This window comes from Mytilus galloprovincialis, chromosome 4 (assembly GCF_965363235.1).
Source record: "Mytilus galloprovincialis chromosome 4, xbMytGall1.hap1.1, whole genome shotgun sequence".
Classification (NCBI taxonomy): Eukaryota; Metazoa; Mollusca; class Bivalvia; order Mytilida; family Mytilidae; genus Mytilus; species Mytilus galloprovincialis.
In genome coordinates, this window is record NC_134841.1 from 32,826,328 (window position 1) to 32,845,601 (window position 19,274).

Sequence of the window (19,274 nt, forward strand, 5' to 3'; positions counted from 1 at the left end):
TAAAATGTGTTTTCAAACTAACTTGAGATTAACCTTTTAAAAATTGTTAGATTTGAGGTAAAGTTGACTTTAGAAGAAATTAATTTTGCGGAAATGATAAAATATTTGTCACCGATGATACGTAAGAGTTATTTCCTGTACTCCATACTTCTAGCTATATATTATTTTTCGTAAATCATTAGATTGCTTATCATTAATATTTTTATCTTCCACTTTTCGTCATGGTTTGAACAATTTTTCTGGTTTTTCCTGCCCTAATTCCTACACATCCTTTAAAGTACAAAACGGTTACAGGTAGAATACAGGTAGTAAATAACATTTTTATAAAGTTATCTCTTATAAATCTTACACTATTTAACCTTGACTGACAGTGAAATATTTAAGGTATAACATTATATTTAAAAAACAAGCCAATTTTAGCTCTATTCAACACTGATATAATTCAATGGTTGAAGGAATTCTTTTCACAAAGCGTTTAAAAGACAATATACGAAAAGACTTATATTACTGAAATTGTGTGTATTTTGAAGGACTTTTTGCGTTATGTATATTAACAGAGACGCATATATGTATTATGTAGTACATGCCTCTGATATAAGTTAACAAAAATCGACCTGGGATGTATTCGCTTAAGATTATGCATAATTAAATTAACAGGATATAAACAGATACTTATAAACTCACTTGCAGTTGTATTAATCTATATTAATTAATCAAAACTTATCTGTTTCTCGAAAAGAAAAATCTGTGACAATCAACGATATGATGACAAATGACGCAGTGGAAACTATTGACACGTGTGACAAAATTGAAGATAAATTACACTAATTTGTAGAAGAAAAAGTAAAAGAAATACATTGGAATCAAGTGAGTAAAAGTTAAATACTTGAAAGTAAACATCTTCTTACCTTTTTATATAAGTAGTTTACAATTTTATTTACAAAAGATAAATCGTTAAATGTAAATGAATTGTTTGCAACTTTGTAAACAAAGTATAACTTTACATCTGTTTTGACAAGTATTGATGTAGAAAAATATCGATATCTCATTCAATAAAATAAACAACATAGTACAAGTGAATGTAGTATGGCTTATCCTACATTTGATATAACTACACGTTGTTAATTGAGATATTACTACAAGTTGTTAATTGAGACATCATCGGTTGATTGACACGAGATTACCGTCACCTTGTTAACGTTTAACAGCGACAAAAAAGCAATAAGATTATAGCAAATTTTTACTTACTCGATCCAAAAGCTAGGTTTAGTTTATTCAGGTCAAAGGAGAGAAAAAGTCTTAGGATTATTAGAGGTCAAGATGTCCCGAGAAATTTTGACCATTTGATTCTTTTTCCTTTGCTTATACTGCGAATCAAAACATGATATCTGAGAAAGTTGGGCGAAAGATACAAGATTGACATATAGTAAATGTACTGTTTAAGGACCAATAAAATAATTTTGTATAAACTCATAGCTTTTTTTTGTTGTGTTGTGTTACCAAAATGGAAATGATGATTATCATGACAGAGTATTTAAAATGCCAAGCTGTGTTAAGGTGGTACCCAACACCGTAACTAAAATTAATTTGGCTCGTTAAATTTTCTTAAAATTTTGACAAAGTATTTACTTTGACCCTTTGACAAATATATAAATAAAGGCAACAGTACTATACCGCTGTTCAAAACTCGTAAATCTAAAAAACAAAATCGGGGTAACAAACTAAAACTGAGGGAAACGCATTAAATATAAGAGGAGAACAACGACACAACATTAAAATGTAACACACACAGCAACGGACTAAGCATTAGACAAAATCCGATGAAAATAAAAATTTCAAAAAAATTGAACCAATCGTTTAATCAGAAAAATTACACTGTTTATATAGTAGTTTGACAAAAACTTATTTTGATCATTGAGAAGCTTAATATTCCCTTAACAACACAAAGTCATTAAAACGTTCTGCTGATTTTACAGAGTTGTCTCCCTGTAGTGTTAGATGCCACCTTTAACATATCTTTGATTGAACATTACACAAACGTCTTGATCATTGGACTAATAAATTGTAAAAGCATAAAGATGTCAAAAGACTGCAATTTTCGTTAATGTTGACATATTGAGGAACTGTCGCAAAAATAATATTTCTTAACAAAACTTTAATACAGTTTGAAGCAAAGCTATAGTTTGTCAACTTAATGAAGAAATACATAATAAAGTATAGAAAACATAGAACACTGTGTAGAAATAATGTGTGTTTTTGTAAGTTAATATACATAGTAAAGTTCTAACATAAGGCGAAGATCAAAAGTTGATAAAAAAAAAACCTGCTTTATTGAAAAGACAATTACAATTCCTCTTTTGGATTTAAAGTGATTGGACTGACAGATTAAAATAATGTTCAATCGTTATCGACATATTTGATCATAATATCGAGTACACAATCTAGATAACTATTGTGTTGGCTGTACGTTTAAACAGCTTGTATCCTATCGATATCGTGACGATTAAATTACATGACTATTTGGTTGACTGATACCAATTGTTATCGATCCTATCGATCGAGTAAGTTTGTTTGATAGCTATCGAGGTTATAGATTGGACGGATAGATTTCAATTGTTGTTGGTTATACATATGATAGAAGTATGGGCGATCATCGAAGACTTTTCCTCAAGTCGGTGTACGATTTGACACAACAGTCTAAAGTCGATGTCTTAATTTGTATTCCTCTAAAAGACGTCAAATTAAATACCATATTCTTTAAGAAAGAAGTCGAAGCGGACCCTACCTCCTTTATTGACATTAAAGATGAATTATCGAGTGATATTTTAGAATACTGTTTAGTCTGTAATATATTGTTATTGAATTGACAAAATATAGAAACCATCCCGTCGTTAAAAAAAACTATAAAGTAAAAGTAATGATAATGGATATATTTTATGCATCTGTCCTAAGTTAGGAGATTGTTGTTCAGTAGTTGTCGTATGTTGGTGTGGTTCTTAAGTATTTCTCGTATGATATGGACATTGTTTTTTTTTTTCTCTCAAAATGAATGATCTAGTCGACCTACTTTATCCTTGTCTAACTTTTATTCTACTATTCGGTTCTATGTATGTTTCATTCGCGTTTGTTTTTTGTTAAATATCAATATTTCTGTTCTTCCGTTGTTGTCCTTTTATATTTGATGTGTTTCTCTCAATTTGGGTTTGTAAAACGCATTTGTTTTCTCTCAATCGATTTATGACTTTAAAACAGCGGTATACTACTGTTTCTCTTACAGATGTTATTTAGATTTGACACTGAAATATACACATGGAAAAAGTATTGCAACACCAAATTGAAATTGAAATAAAAAAAACCACTTTTTATTTTTTTGTGATATAATTTGGTAAAATAGAACAACTTAAACATTATTTAAGTATCACCTGAGCTTAATCAATAAATATCGAATCGATAAGTTTTTATCTGCACATGCAGCTACTGTACCCGTAAACAGCAAAACAGATGTTTTCATCCTCATTGTTTTCAACACTTTAAATAACCAAGTTTTTGAAGTTATGTGATTGACACCTTGTAATGGGTCCTCGACAACTCTAAACTGCAGCAAGATGGCATATTATCAGCATGAGAGAAGCAGGGATGTCGCTGTAACAACTGCACGTATTGTTGGTCATCACCATTCCACTATAAGTCGTTTTGAGTTAAAAATAAGGCACTAAACGATCTTCAAGACCTTCCGAGATAAAGAAGACCCCCTATACCATTTGCTAGGGAAAATCAAGCATAATGAAGGTTGGTCAGAAGGAAACCCATTGCATACAATACAATCCTAAAAAGAGAGTGGTGGGCATACAGGAGCTTTTTAACAAGAACTGTTCGTGATCGACTCATCGCTACTGGTTATCGTGCGATAAGACCATTTCAGAGACCTTTGCTTACAAACAGACACACAGTTTTCCGTATCCAATGTAGTGCAGAGCTCGCTAAAGTTGAAAATTAACATCGTGAAGGAAGATCCATTGTTCCAATGGAACTCGGTTCATCTTCCTTGGACGGATCGTAGCCCGGATTTGAACCATATCGAGCATATATGGAACACTATTGGGCGGAACGTGCGCGAAAGGACACCCCAGTTCAAACACATCATGAAATAAACAATGCTCTTCATCAGAAATGGTTGCTGCTACCTTAGCAACAAATTAGTCGATTTTTGGCAGGAATCAGAAGACGTTTAGATGCGGTTATCCGTTTGAATGGAGGCTGCGCACAAAGTACTAATTCTTTGGCGTATAACGATCAACCATGATGTGAACAGTCATCTGAAGATTAATTTTGAAATGTCTGACATTGTAAGGTTCGACTACAGTAAAAGTTGTAAAATGCATTTTTTTTTGTACAAAAAACACTTCATTTTGTTATTAAAATTGTGGTTATATAAATCTTTTTTTTTCAAACATTTTTTGTTCGTTTCAATGCCAATGTTATCATAAACTATGTTTCAATAACATTATACAAATATTTTATTATATTCAATCCAAAAAAAGAGGCTGATTTTTCAAATTTTAAAAAATCAAGGTGTTGCAATACTTTTTTCCATGTGTATAGAAATGAACTGATACATATAAATATATATATAAAAGGGAGAAGGTTTGAATGGTTTTACATTAGTACTGGGGTCCTTTATATCTTGCTGTTCGGGAATTGTATACAAATACTACCCTTCTTTCAGAGTAGTCTTGTCCTACATACAGAAAGATTGGTTATCTGTCGAACTAGTCCGCTCTTAAAGGAGTGTAGTAGATGACTTCACGGTGCAGCTAGCAAGCAAGCTAACTAACAGTATTACATTTACAAACTCGAGTAATTGTACAATAAAATATTTATTTTTGTAACAAAATTACCTGTGTTTAGTGCATGTAGCGTTTAATGTATGGCTACATATAGAAATGTTAAATAAAAAACTGTTAGCTATATCATAAAGACTTTCAATAATAAATTCCCATTAAGTTACATCAACCTACTGATTTTTATCTTTGTGAAAATGTGAGATATCGGCTACACCCTTACTTGCAAACTAAAATACTATGTATGACGCTCAATAGATAAATTTTGTTTGAAAAAAATGAAATGTTCTTTTAATTTTTCTGAGCATCTTTTCTTAACCCTCAAATCAGTTTTCACACGTTTTTGCCTGATGCAAAAAATGAAATTCATATACATGTTGCATAAACAAATTAAAAGTGTTAAGAGCATAATAAAATTACATAAGAAATTTTGATGTGTAGATTTTTTATTGGTCTCATGTGGAGAGTTGTCTCATTGGCAATCATACCACATCTTCTTTTTTATATACAAGATATTTTGTTATGACCCCACCGTATCGGAGGGGCATTACGTTTTACCATTGTCCGTCTGTACATTCCAAAGTTTCCGTTCTCTAACTTTAGTTTGTCTCAACCAAATGTTATGAAACTTATACACAATGCTTATTATCACAAAACACAGATCAAATTTGAATTTTGGTGTTGTCACTTAAACCGTTCTAGAGCGATGCCCCTTTAAAAACGAAACAAAATGCTGATTTTTTTGTTCCGGTTCTAAAGTTTGCCTCAACCAAATGTTATGAAACTTAGACACAATACTTATTACCACAAAACTTAGATCAAGTACAAATTTGGGAGGCGTCACTTGGATTATTTCTGGTTGTTGAATATTTTTCTGCTTATTTTATAAAGAACCTGCCAATATACTGAAATTGCATTGTAAAGATTTGACGTTTATCATTTAAGAGAGAAAATAGAAATCTTGATTCGATTGAAACCAGATATGTTTGAAATTTTCCATTTGAATGAATAATTGATGTTTAGGACAGTACCAGTTTCAAGATAATCTGATCTGGTACGATCAATTCCATTACTTTGGACGGCCGAATTCAGAATTTAACTGAGTTTATTATCACCTTTCTGACTTGACGTTGCTTGCATCACGCGCCAAGAAGCAGGACGCCCTCTAGAAGGTATCAGACAGTCGGAAATTGAGAAATCTAGTATGCCCAATAATCATATGTATCTATAATGCTATGACCTGCTATCACAGTGGCGTTTCGTCTACAAATGACTCATCAGTGACGCTCGAATCAAAAAGTTAAAAAGGCCAAATAATGGTAATCTATTTCTGAGGTAGAAAAGTCTTAGTATTTAAAAATTTCTATTGATTGGGTAAACAGTTAATTTATAAATTTATAAATTTATAAACAGAGTGCTTTCAAAATAAAACGAACAGAAGAAGAAAAATCTGTATTTCAGTTTCATTTTGACATACGTGACACAGTGTCAGAAAATTGGATTTTCGTTCGTTTCTGTTTCCAAATAATCGCTTTTCATATTTGATAAGGCTTATGTAATAGCTTTCTATTTAACCTAACTAAATATTTCCGTAAAATTAAGTTTTCTGTTGTTTTTTTAAATAACTATACTTTTTACTTTTATTTCCGTGTTTATTTCTGAAGATATAAAATTCCCAAAAATCTAACAGATTAAGGTGAAATGAGAGTCGTAGAATTTTTACAAAGATTAATAAACGAACACTTTAGAAACCTTATTTAACTTATTTCAACAACTTTTTTTAAAAAGTACAAAAAATTGTGATATGATGTAAGTAAGTCCGCGATTCCTCTGACGTTCAACGGCTGTTTTGATAGACAAGCTTGGGCCGGGGGACGTCAAAGCTCGTCCCATACAAAAAAGTGGATATTTCCCCGTCCAAAATTAATGCGCTGCTTCGTTGCTTCTGGAGCCGACTAACGGGCTTGGAATTATATAAGTCGGGCATAATTTTTTTCATTTTTTATTTATCTCTTCACATATGTAAGTTTCACCTACCTGCCACCCTTTATTTTCTCATATTATGTAACCGCTCGGTAGCGAAGTCTCTTTATCGTGATTAGCGTTGTGTATTCGATCTTTACACGAGGGTAAAGTTTATAATCATTGTGATATATCCGTACTAGGAAGTATAATTTAAACCAATGAAATTATATTTAATTTCTTTTGCGACGAGTATTTCTAAGAATTGTGATGAAATTGTCAGTAAACAGTTTGAAAACAGATTGATGCTCTAAAAAAAAAATATATTTGCGAAATTTATTGATCACATAAGGTATGCTGTTTTAATATATATATACTATAGCTTCTCCTTATTTGTATATTAATTGTCATGTTTACGGTATAGATACACAACGTTATCAATTCGCCAAGAGAATTGACAAAAAATATTTGTAGTCATTCAATATTAATATAACAAGTATGTACTATATTTCTAAAATATGTATTATTTCAAGAGACAGAACTTCCGTATTATTTATATCTATTTTTAGAACTTATTGCAATCGTTTTGTACAAGCTATATTTTTAGTTGTAAAAATACCAATTTTGTTAGAATTACATTGTACTATAATTTTCATTTTCTTAGTCCTTAATGGATCGTAAATATAATGTGTTATGTGGTCCCCGTTATATATATATATATTCTTAACTTGAACTTCAGTGCTTATACTGAACAGCTGATGATATTTTCGATACACTATATATATTTCTGGCCACTTTACCATGGGATGCATTTTTGCATCCATGATATCCTTAAAAAATGTCCTTACCTTGTTGCATATAAAACAGATTTATTAAATTTTCTTAAATGTATGTGCATAATGCATTATAGCATATATAATAAAGATATTTAATCTACAGAACTGAAATTGCTTAACATCAAAATCATCATATTGATCACTCTTCGATTACGTAATTATTGTATTGATTGATTGCGGATTGCTTATCGTCGGAACGTTTTCCTGTTTTAAATCAAACAAATATTCTGTTATTTTGGTGAATGTGATTTACATATTGGTTTAATTCGCTTTTATAAAGGGATGCACATGTGCATACCCTTGATATATATAGCAACAGAAGTTTAAATGATGGTTTCATTGCATTATGAGAAAGTTGAATATTTTCACTGGTGTATTATCGATTACAGACACAGATGTCTACATGTTTATTATCTAAAAAGTTTCATTTTTTTTAAACTTTTGATTAGCACGTGTTACTTGTATTTTCCTGTAGAATGTGATGGTACAATGAATAATTAGTCATTCACATTTTCCATTTGTAATGATTCTTTACGTCAACATATGTTTCATAATTATTGAGACTAATTTTCACGCGGTCTGACTATTTTGACATCGTATATTATTTTTACTGAACGTATACATAACATGTTCATGTCACAGAAATGGAATTTAAAATCAATTCCGCAACAAGTTAAAACTTACGGAAGCCCATTTAGGAACTCAGACAAAATATATATTTTATTTCGAAATCACAAAGCTAAATCTTTGTCAGAAATTGAAGAATTCATTATAACAGATTAAATTATGACGACCAATTTCTGTTATAAGTTATAACAGTTTTTCTTAGTCGTAATTTCGAATTAAATTCGTTATCCCACTTTCTTGTAATTCGTGATAAATAGTTATTGCGAATTACAAAAATTGTTTCAACTTATGCATTACCCGTGATAACGAATTCATCATTTGATACCGGGTTTCGGAATGCGTAATAACAATTTAAATCCGTGATATGATTTTATCGAATTCAGATAGATTATTAGATGTATTTGGCACAACTTTTTGGAATTTTGAATCCTTTATGCTCTTCAACTTTGTACTTGTTTGGCTTTATGAATATTTTGATATGAGCGTCACTGATAATTATGTAGACGAAACGCGCGTCTGGCGTACTAAATTATAATCCTGGTACCTTTGATAACTATTATCGAATTCAGATTATGCATTTGGGAAGTCGTAAGAGAGTAGGTAGTATAGCCGGGTGAGATGGCGTTCCAGCTAAATGTATATCAAAAAGGAATATTGTCTCCTTTAACTTTTATGTTAGCAGTCCGGCAAGACCGAACAAGAAACTCCAAACTAAATGTATAGTAACATACAAACAATAACAATATATATATAAGCACAATCAATTAAGGGATTAAGCAGATTGACAGAAGACAAATTAGAAATAACAATAGATTAAAAGAGTGATTAGTGTCCGACACGTATTTGTAAATTATAGTCCAAACTGTCACAGAGAATAAGTAATGAGATAAATAGAGTAAATGCATTTAAGACCTTTGTCCAAGATTATGACACTTCATCCGTGTAAAACACGTATGCATAAATTACGACAAAGTCTAGAATAATAAAATAAATGCAAAACCTAAATATACATCAAAACAATTGAATTACTAAAATGTTGTTTAAAAACAAATTTCATTGAACTGTCTAAAATGTCCGGTCAAATATTCCCGCGGCCCCTGAAGACACGTCCCGGGTCTTACTATTCATCTGAAATTGTTCCGAAAGTTTCTTCTATGGTTGTAACGTCCTCTGTATCGATAGTTTTGATTTGAATGATTATCTTCTCTTGTATTTTTCCGAATATTGTCCAATTCGTCTTTTAGTTTAGTGATTCGATCCTGCATATGTTCTTTATCGCGTTGTAACTTATATTGCTGGTCGATTGCTTCACATCTTTGATCGTAAATCCGAAGATTAGCCTCTTTAAGATCAGTAATGCTTTCGCGTTATTTTTCTATTTTTGTTCTATCATCGGCACCTTGGTTTTAAAGTTTTTCTAGATTGCGAACCACACTGTTATACTCTTGTTTCAGCTCTTTGAACTTCTTTGCATAATGAACACTTTTGATTTCAAATTTTACTCTCTTTGAATGCACTCGGACGTGCCTGTGTTTAACGCTATCAATGAATTCTTTATTATAATATAAGGTTGGAAAGAAGTCCACCAGTTCTATGGTATTCAGTTCCGCACAAGGAAATATCGACATAGCTTTCTATTCTTTGAATAGTCTCATTCTTTCTGCGTCACGATGTAGCTTGGATTTCGATTTAACTTTAACAACTTTAACGTCCGGTTGTCTGTGAAAGTTACACATTCTGGCGTAATGTTCAAAACTTCTACACTTATAGCAAAAATACGTTTTTGCTATATATTGTTCAAATGAAATTGGTTGTTAACAGTTTTTCCACAAAACTTACATAGGCAGTTGTCCATATGTTAAACATTTCTTGTCTGAAAGGTAGTTCCATGTACAGGCATCTGGTATCTCCAGTCTCGGCCAAAAGTTCGGGTTCTCTGCGTATCCATTTTTCTGTTTGCTGGGGGTAAGCTTCACAGGTAGAACAAGGTATCTGATGGATGCGTTGCCCGTATGTCCTAACACCAGATATAGCCGGGTGAAATGGCGTTCCGGCTAAATATAATCAAGAAGGAATATTGGCTCCTTTAACTTTTATGTTAGCAGTCCGGCAAGACCGAACAACAAACTCCAAACTAAATGTAAATTAGCATACAAACAATAACAATATATATAAGCACAATCAATTAAGGGATTGAGCAGATTAACAGAAGACAAATTAGAAATTACAATAGATTAAAAGAGTAATTAGTGTCCGACACGTATTTGTAAATTATAGTCCAAACTGTCACAGAGAATAAGTAATGAGATAAATAGAGTAAATGCATCTAAGACCTTTGTCCAAGATTATGACACATAATCCGTGTAAAACACGTTTGCCTAAATTAACGACAAAATCTAGAATAATAAAATAAATGCAAAACCTAAATATACATCAAAACAATTGAATTACTAAAATGTTGTTTAAAAACAAATTTCATTGCACTGTCCAAATTGTCCGGTCATAGTAGTTCGAAGACCATGTTCAATACCCCATTTTCTTTATCAATATATGCCTGTTTTACAGTTCAAACACATAAAACTAATGTTTTCCATTAGTTTTATGTGTTTGTTCAAACACATAAAACTAATGTTTTCCATTAGTTTTATGTGTTTGTGGATTTTAATTTTTTGAAGAGACTTTCCGATTTAAATTTACCTTGGAATCCGGTATTTTTGTTAGTTCACTTTTTTCTAAATAGTTTCCCGTAATAGTCCTCAAAAGGTTATTTAAAAAAGTTTTTGAACTTTTTCTACCATGTTTTACTATTTAGTAATGTTAATGTTAAAGAAAAAAGAAAGATATTTTAAGATTCTACCACTGTATTGAGGCTCACGTGTTTTAAATATTGAAAATTTAATTACCATGAGTGGATAAATATCGAAAAAAGATTTGGTGGTGGTGGTATATGTCCAACTAATGATTTTTAAACGTTATGCAGACAACTCGATCCTTCCATTCGAATGATCTGCAAAAAAAATGTATTCTCCCTATGTTACGTCATCAGGTATGGTAGCCTTTTATCATGACGTCACGATATGAAATTTAGGGGAAAACAAGAAAATTTTACATTATCATCGAATTTTGTCCAATGAAGAACTGAGATCAAACATACCTAATAAAATAAAAATAACCAACAGGTCAGGAAAAGGATACATCTTTTTAGAATTAGAGAACTATATATATATATATTCTACCACGGCTTGTGAAAAGATAATTCTCCGCTCGAGATAGCTAAATTTTAAAATATTTGAAATTTAACTAGGGAGATTGAATATTTATCATTTAACACGAGATTTGAATGTAGAATCTGTTTCTCTAATGATTTCCAGATGATATGCAGACAACTTAATTATTATTTTCAAATTATCTGCTATGTAAAGTCTTGGTCGCCTTTTTTTGTGGAAATAGAAATTAGATCAAACGATCAAAAAATAATCAACATGTCAGGAAAGGATGATACGACTAAGACTTATGGAAGGGAATATCCGTCATAATTATTCATTTCTTAATTTGTTAAATGCAATCTCTTTATTTGTAACATACTATTTTTTAATTTGTAAAATTTAACTTCTTTATTTGTAACATGTATTTTCTGCATCCGTTACATGAACTTCTAGATTTCCTTATTGTGAAATGTAACTTTTTAGTGTGTAAATGCAATTTAATAATTTGTTAACGTATTTTCTTTGTTTGTTCTTAATTTGTAAAATGAAAATTTCTTTGTTTGAGTCATGTTTTGGAATATGAGTCAGTGTAATTGATACCCTTACCAGCCAATAGGAAGTTCTGTTTTACAAGAAAAACAACAAGTTAAAAATCAATAATTTACACATGAAGAAGTTTTATATATCAAGAAATTTTATAAATCAAGAATTGAATAGATCCACAATATTCGACAGGAGGTTTCTGTTGATGCATGTCAACTCGTACCTTAGCCAACTCGCTCTGAACCAACTCGCATTTCTACCTACTCGTCCCAACTACAAAATTTTATCATTTATTTGCATTAAATAATTTAATGCTATTTTGTTTTCAAATCAGAAGTATTTAAAGTTAATCATTCGTCTAAGACAATCAGCTTTATATTCATGGCATTATATAAGACGAACCTAGAATAGAGCGTACCAGCTCTTCGTCAAATAATCATGACACGACCACAAAAGGGACTTACTCTAGTGCTATTCACCTGGCAAAAGACAGTAACAAGGACAGTCTCCTCGTCCACCGAAAGCAAATGTTCTATCGACTTTGGTAGATAATTGTTGGTGCAAGAGGCCTTTCTCTAAAAAGAAATCGACCAATAATCGAACTGTTAATAGTGAATATAAATTGAACAACGATAGCTTAAATTCTTCTTTTTTAACTATTTGTGGGCTGAAGAAAAGACTGCTATCTCCGACTGTCATTGATATTTTACTTGGACATGATATATCTGTATTTTGGTTGAAACGACATTTGCTGGCTTAGATAATTTAAACCGTCCAGACGTCCATGTTTTTTGGACTATTTTAATTCCTGTGCTGCCTTCATCGCTTCGAAAAGATTCGAAATGCCTTCATTATAAACTAACCAGCAGACGTTTGGAACACAAAGTCAACGTAAACAAATGTTAAAAAAAGATCCATGGAATAAGAGAGAATGATATTTATAACTGATTTTTACGTTTAACATGTATTCAAGAAGATTTTTCTAGTTAGTTGATATATGCTGGCCTTTCTAATTGTTTTGAAATGACAAAGCCTGCACAGGAATTTAACATAGTACAAATGTTTTTACATATACAATCACATTGTATTTAGGTGTAATAAGAGATACGCATAACTTCGCTTTCATAAAGTTAATAAGTAAATCACATCGAACTTTGGTGCAGCATTAATTTCGAAATCTATGTTTCAATAAAACCTTCTATGTTTATTTTTCATCTAAACAACAAGATTCTAACTTTGTAAGTCCTATTATCCTCCAATCAGGCGCGGATCCAGCCATTTTTAAAATGGGATCGACAAATACAAGTTATATAAAAAAAGGGTGTTCCAACCATATATCCCAATAGAAAATCATTTGTTGTAAAACAAAAAGGAGGTTTCAAAATATATTGTTATCATTCAAACAATTTCAGAGAATCATTTACTTCCGAATAAAAGAAGGACGAAAGATACCAGAGGGACAGCCAAACTCATAGATCGAAAATAAACTGACAACGCCGTGGCTAGAAAATATAAAGACAAACAAATATTAGTACACAAGACACAACATAAAAAAAACTAGAGACTAAGCAGCACGAACCCCACCAAAGGTAAGCAGATTCTGCTCCACATGTGGCACCCGTCGTGTTTCTCGTATTATTACAAACGCGGTAATTAGTCTAATTCGGTAGTTTACATTAGTGATGAAAAGGGAATTGAAATAACGACATAAGGAACATATACCATATTCCTTGTTAAACGGTTATTCCATAACGGTCAACCAACTCGTGATGGTGTCCGTAAAATTTACGAGGAATGATTTCAACTTCACCATTTGAAACTCTTAGTTTAATAGCTTTCTTGTGAGCAGCAAATCTCTATCAAGGAAATCATGAGAGGATATACAAACCCGGGAATATTGTATGGATTGGGAGATATATAATCCATATGCAAGTGCTGCTGGAATGTTGCTAGATTGAAATGGAATGTTCACAATTGGGAAGTTGAAATCATATCTTTTGTCGTAAAGTTTTGTTTTCAATCATCCTTCATTGTCAATTTCTAGATGTAAATCAAGAAAGGAGGCATACTTAACTGTATCTGGTGTATCCTATATCTCTAGTTCGATGGGATAGATGCGTTCAACAGTAACCAAATTTTGAATTATTTAGTGAAAGAACATCATCTATATAGCGGAAAGTAAAGTTAAAGACTTATTTTATTTTAAAATGATTTCTGATTTGAAAAGCAAATTGCACCAGCATACCAACAAATAAAGTTGCATATAATACAATTAAACAAGATTCTTTTTTTTGCGTATAAATAATAAAATAATGGGTACGAGTTGTCAGAAGTACGAGTTGCCTAAGGTACGATATGACATAGATCCACAGCGACGTCGTGCGGAATATTGTAGCACTATTTCAATCTTGTAAAACTTCTTGATTTGTATAACTTGTTCATTTTTAACTTGAAGTTTGAGAAATTGCAATTTCACAAATCAAGAAATGTAGAATTTCATATAACAGATGTAGAAATTACATGTTACAAATTTAGCAATTGCATTTTACCAATTAAGACATGTAGAACTATGGAGGATATTCCCTTCCATGAAGACTTGGACAATCATAAAACTTTTTGTAATTTTTTTCCGATAATGTAAAAATAATGAATCTGCGACATAACCCATATAATTTGACTGTATAGAGGAAGTCATATTTTACCTAAACGGATATGTTATTTATTTCTTATATTTTTACTACTTGTACACGTATTATTTCATGGTTAGTACGAGACAACGTTTAAACACTTATTTTTTTATGATAAATCGATCATATATATTTCAAACTAATGAATGTATGAATGTTAGTAAATATAAGCATTCAAGTGAATGGCAGTACTTTAAGTGGACTTTATAAGGAGCATTGAAATTAGTAACACTCATGCATCATCTTATTAAATAAGTTGTGGGTCAAACGATAACAATGTAACAGTTTGAATCAAGTATAAACTATTTATAACTAGAAACTTGAACTTATTATTAAAGTGGAACACGTGCTTTATACCAGTTTTCATCGGCAGGTAAGATTTTATTACTTTTAATAATTCATTTGTAAAAATCTAACTGTGAAAGATAATATAGAATGAATACAAATAGGGGTATTTAAGGGGACATGTATGGACAGTATGGGGATATGTAAAGGGGATATAGATATAGAATGGATACAAATGGATTTATAAGGGGAAATAATGTGTATCTACAAAACAGCTTTGTTTTATGATAATAAAACACCAAGTCGTGTCGCATGAATGTCAACAAACTCACAACATCTTTGCCTTGACTGTCAGTGTGACACATTGCCTTTATTAAGTGACTGCCGGTGTTCGTTCATCTTTCTCATTTTCGTAATTACTGAAGTCCACAAAACGGTTGGTATACTGCTTACAGAGAATATATTTTTTGATAAAGACTATTTTTTCCGACAGGACGAAACGAATATTATTGTAGGGACCAATTCTTGAATTTGATTTGTTAATTATTACATTAATTAATTATTCATTGATAAATGTCCAGTGGCAAGTTGTTCATGCGTGTTCAGGGCGAGGCAATTGTTACATTTCATGCTTTTAATATTACAAGGAAAAAGCATCGACATTTATCCTATGATGATTTTCTACAATGTCTGCACATGTCGTGTCAAATGAGTAACGTCAAGGCTTCAGTAAAGCTATTCCAGTTACAACTTCTTTGTTCTTAAGGGGGCTTTAACTTAAATACTAGTATTCTATTTTCGAATTTACTAAGACCGTCGGAACCCAAACTTTTTTTTTTTAAATTGTAGAGGTATAATGACTGTTCAGATAGGTAAAGGTAATGGTTTAGTTTTTGGTAGTCTATTTTTCACTGAATTTTGGTGTTTGGAAATAATTTTAAACTAATGAGTGTATCTTTCTAACGTATTGCTTTGATTCTTTGTACAGATTTCGGCTTTTGGTTCTTGATTTATTTTGTACGTTCTTCAAAGTTTTATTGAATTTGAAATTTTTATAAATACATTGTAGTATTAATCCTTAGCATCATAGACGAAACATTAATCGTTGAAATGCGCATCTAGTTTTAAAATACGGATGTTTTCTATATTGAACATTGCTGTTGTAACCGTTTGGAATTTTTTTAGAATAAGGAATGCATCTTTCTCTCGTAAAGCTCAGATTCTTCTGTGTTGACATGAATATCAATTATATGGTCATTAAATTTTCTGTTTACAAAACTTTGAATTTTTCGAAAAACTAAGGATTTTTTTTTATCCCAGGAATAGATTACCTTAGCCGTATTTGGCACAACTATTTGGAATTTCGAGTCCTCAATGCTCTTCAACTTTGTACTTGTTTGGCTTTATAATTTTTTTTAAGATCTGAACGTCACTGATGAGTCATATGAATACGAAACGCGCGTCTGGCGTATTAAATTATAATCCTGGTACCTTTGATAGCTATTATCACCACTGGGTCGATGCCACTGCTGGTAGACATTTCGCCCACGAGAGTATCATCGGCCCAGTATCAATAGACATCTTTCGAGTTCGATGCACTTTCGTCAAAATTCTGGTTTTAGTGAACATCATTCGTGCATTTAGGGGCATCGTCACTTCCGTTCCAATGTTGAGCGAGTTGTTGGAAAACTATAATGCTATATTGCATGAATTATTCGGCATTTAAAATTCTCATTATTGACAACCAGCACTGCTATCATTAGGGAATTATGATAAGGTACTTACAAAACAAACATTTATTTCTGCACAATGACGATAACTAAGACGCTTGATGAACGTAAATAGTGCAGGGATACAGGCGATCCCCTATATCTGGTAAATGACGTCATAAAAGCGCGCATAATTGACGAGTTTTTTCCGGTGAAAGATGAACTCAAACAAATTTCGTTGTAGAAGGGTCTAAAAACAGCACAAACAACATTTTCCAAAAGACAAAAAAAAGTGAAAAAATATATTTAAACAAAACGCATTTGACTAACAGGTCGAACAACTGATGTTCTTTAACCCTGCTGACTGCCATTGGCGATTGCCAAATTAAATTATATATATACGAGTCTAAATTGAAAACTACGTTCAAACCTATGATTGCATTGGATAAAAACAGCAATTTTTATACGTGTGCATGTAAAACAAAGTTCGTTGTAGAAGGGTCTAAAAACAGCACAAACAACATTTTCCAAAAGACCAAAAAAGTGAAAAAGTATATTTAAACAAAACGCATTTGGCTAACAGGTCGAACAACTGATGTTCTTTAACCCTGCTGACTGCCATTGGCGATTGCCAAAAAAAATTGATCACAAGATGTAACAAAATGGATCTTAATATAAATTTAATACTAAACAGAAGAAAATTAACTTGTGGCCACGATGTTATGCCACAAACATACGGTGTCAATATTTTATTTAGTACACCAGATCCGGATTTCGACAATAAATGTCTGTTCAGTGATGTTAGGGATCGAAACGGTATTTGGAAGGCCATATAAAAAGTACCCTCAATTTTAAAAAAAAAGTACCCTCATTTTAGATAGACTCTTGAATTTTAAAAGTCAATATAGGATGAACGGATCATATAAACCGGAGGGAAAATATGATACAAGCCCAAACGAAAAAATATAAATGAGTCTAAATTGAAAACTACGTTCAAACCTATGATTGCGTTGGATAATATATATATATATATATATTGAGAAACTACCCCTTTACATCGGGGCAAACACCAACAGGGTATTAGTGTTTGCGTCATACAAACTATAAATACAATAAATACAGTGTACATAAATAAAAACATCACTATCATAAAAATGGCACAACTATTTGGAATTTTGGTTCCTCATTCTCTTCAAATTACTACTTGTTTGGCTTTATAACTTTTTAGATCTGAGGGTCACTGATGAGTCTTATGAAGACGAAACGCGCGTCTGGGGTATTAGATTATAATGCTGGTACCTCTGACAACTACATGTATCTTCTCAAAGGTTTGGATTAATTTTTGGCTCTTTGTAGTGTTATACGCTCTTTAACGTTTGCATTACCTTTTGTAATTTCAAATAGTTTAACCTCAAGCATCTCGGAAGAGACATCAATTACGTATCTTTTACAGTCAAATTGGTACTGTTAATTTTATTTTCTTTGGTTGTTGACTGTTGGCCCCAAGGGTATTATCAACATTTTCCTGGCACCTGGGATCATACTCCGGATTTTTTGGTGGTTTTATCTTTGCTCTGTCTTTTAGTTTTTCTATGTTGTGTTGTGTACCCTATAGTGTTTTTTTTTTTGGTCTTAAATAAATTAAAATAAATACACAAAACTGTTTTAATAAATAAATTATATTTTATGAACAACAGCATATTTTGTAAAAGAAAAGCGTATGATATCAAGTCGAAGAAAATACGCTCAACTTACAGACGGAAATAGAAACCAGACCAGGAAAATGCTCTCGACATTAAAGGGCACATGACAAACTGAACACCAATTAAGTTAAAGTTCAGAATTTTCTATAATAAACACTTACATAAAACTCTTATAGATACAGGAAAAAGGAAATTATGCAGTTTATGATTTAGATATTCCTGAACATTCACAAGTTACTTTTAAAGTGTTTTGTAATATTCAAAACTTTGTCATATGAATATCCATTTTTTAAATAATAAATCTTAGTTTTTAAAAATATGTTGAAAAACCATGTGTTTATTTATTTGAATGTGCTGAATATCATGTAGCATATATAGGATATTTTTCTTTAAGGGCGTTTTGTAGAAAGGAATTTTACGGATAGGACACTTGTGAAACGTCATTGGAAGGAAGTAGGTTGCAATGTTATTTATCTTTGAAATCGACATTTTAAAACATTTTCACTAGAATCGAATTGAAGGTGTGTGTGTGTGTGTGTGGGGGGGGGGGGGGGTTGCTATCAAAGGGGTTGCTTTGCTCAGTCGCCAGTTTTATTCGTGATAAATTTGTGGATGATATTAAGCCTTTCGCCGGATTTTTATTTTATATTTTATATATTTTTTTTTGTTTTAAGTTGGGTTGTATGTTTTCTCTTTAACTTTTCTTATTAATGATCTCTGCTTGCTTGTTTATTCTCATCGATATAATAACACTATTCCATATACGGTAATCGTAAATCCTACACAATGCAGTATACCTACGATCAATCTTAGACGTAAGATATTTTGTGGACCTCGGTGGCCGAGTGGTCTAAGTAGTTACTACTGTAACCACT

General features: G+C 31.7%; 1 protein-coding gene across 8 annotated transcripts in view; it reads left to right on the forward strand.

Moving 5' to 3' along the window:
• The first annotated feature begins 413 nt into the window (after nt 1-413).
• The window catches only part of LOC143071920 (uncharacterized), a 28,036-nt gene continuing 9,175 nt past the window's right edge, over nt 414-19,274 (forward strand). For 2 of the 8 annotated variants that reach the window (XR_012976994.1, XR_012976995.1), the window contains exon 1: nt 417-867. The gene's annotated coding sequence lies outside the window, so the exon portion shown is untranslated. Of the gene's footprint in view, nt 868-7,012; nt 7,156-13,427; nt 13,605-14,840; nt 15,076-18,709; nt 18,853-19,274 lie in introns of those variants that run through there. The other 6 variants (XM_076246608.1, XM_076246610.1, XM_076246605.1 and 3 more) reach the window with 6 other exon arrangements.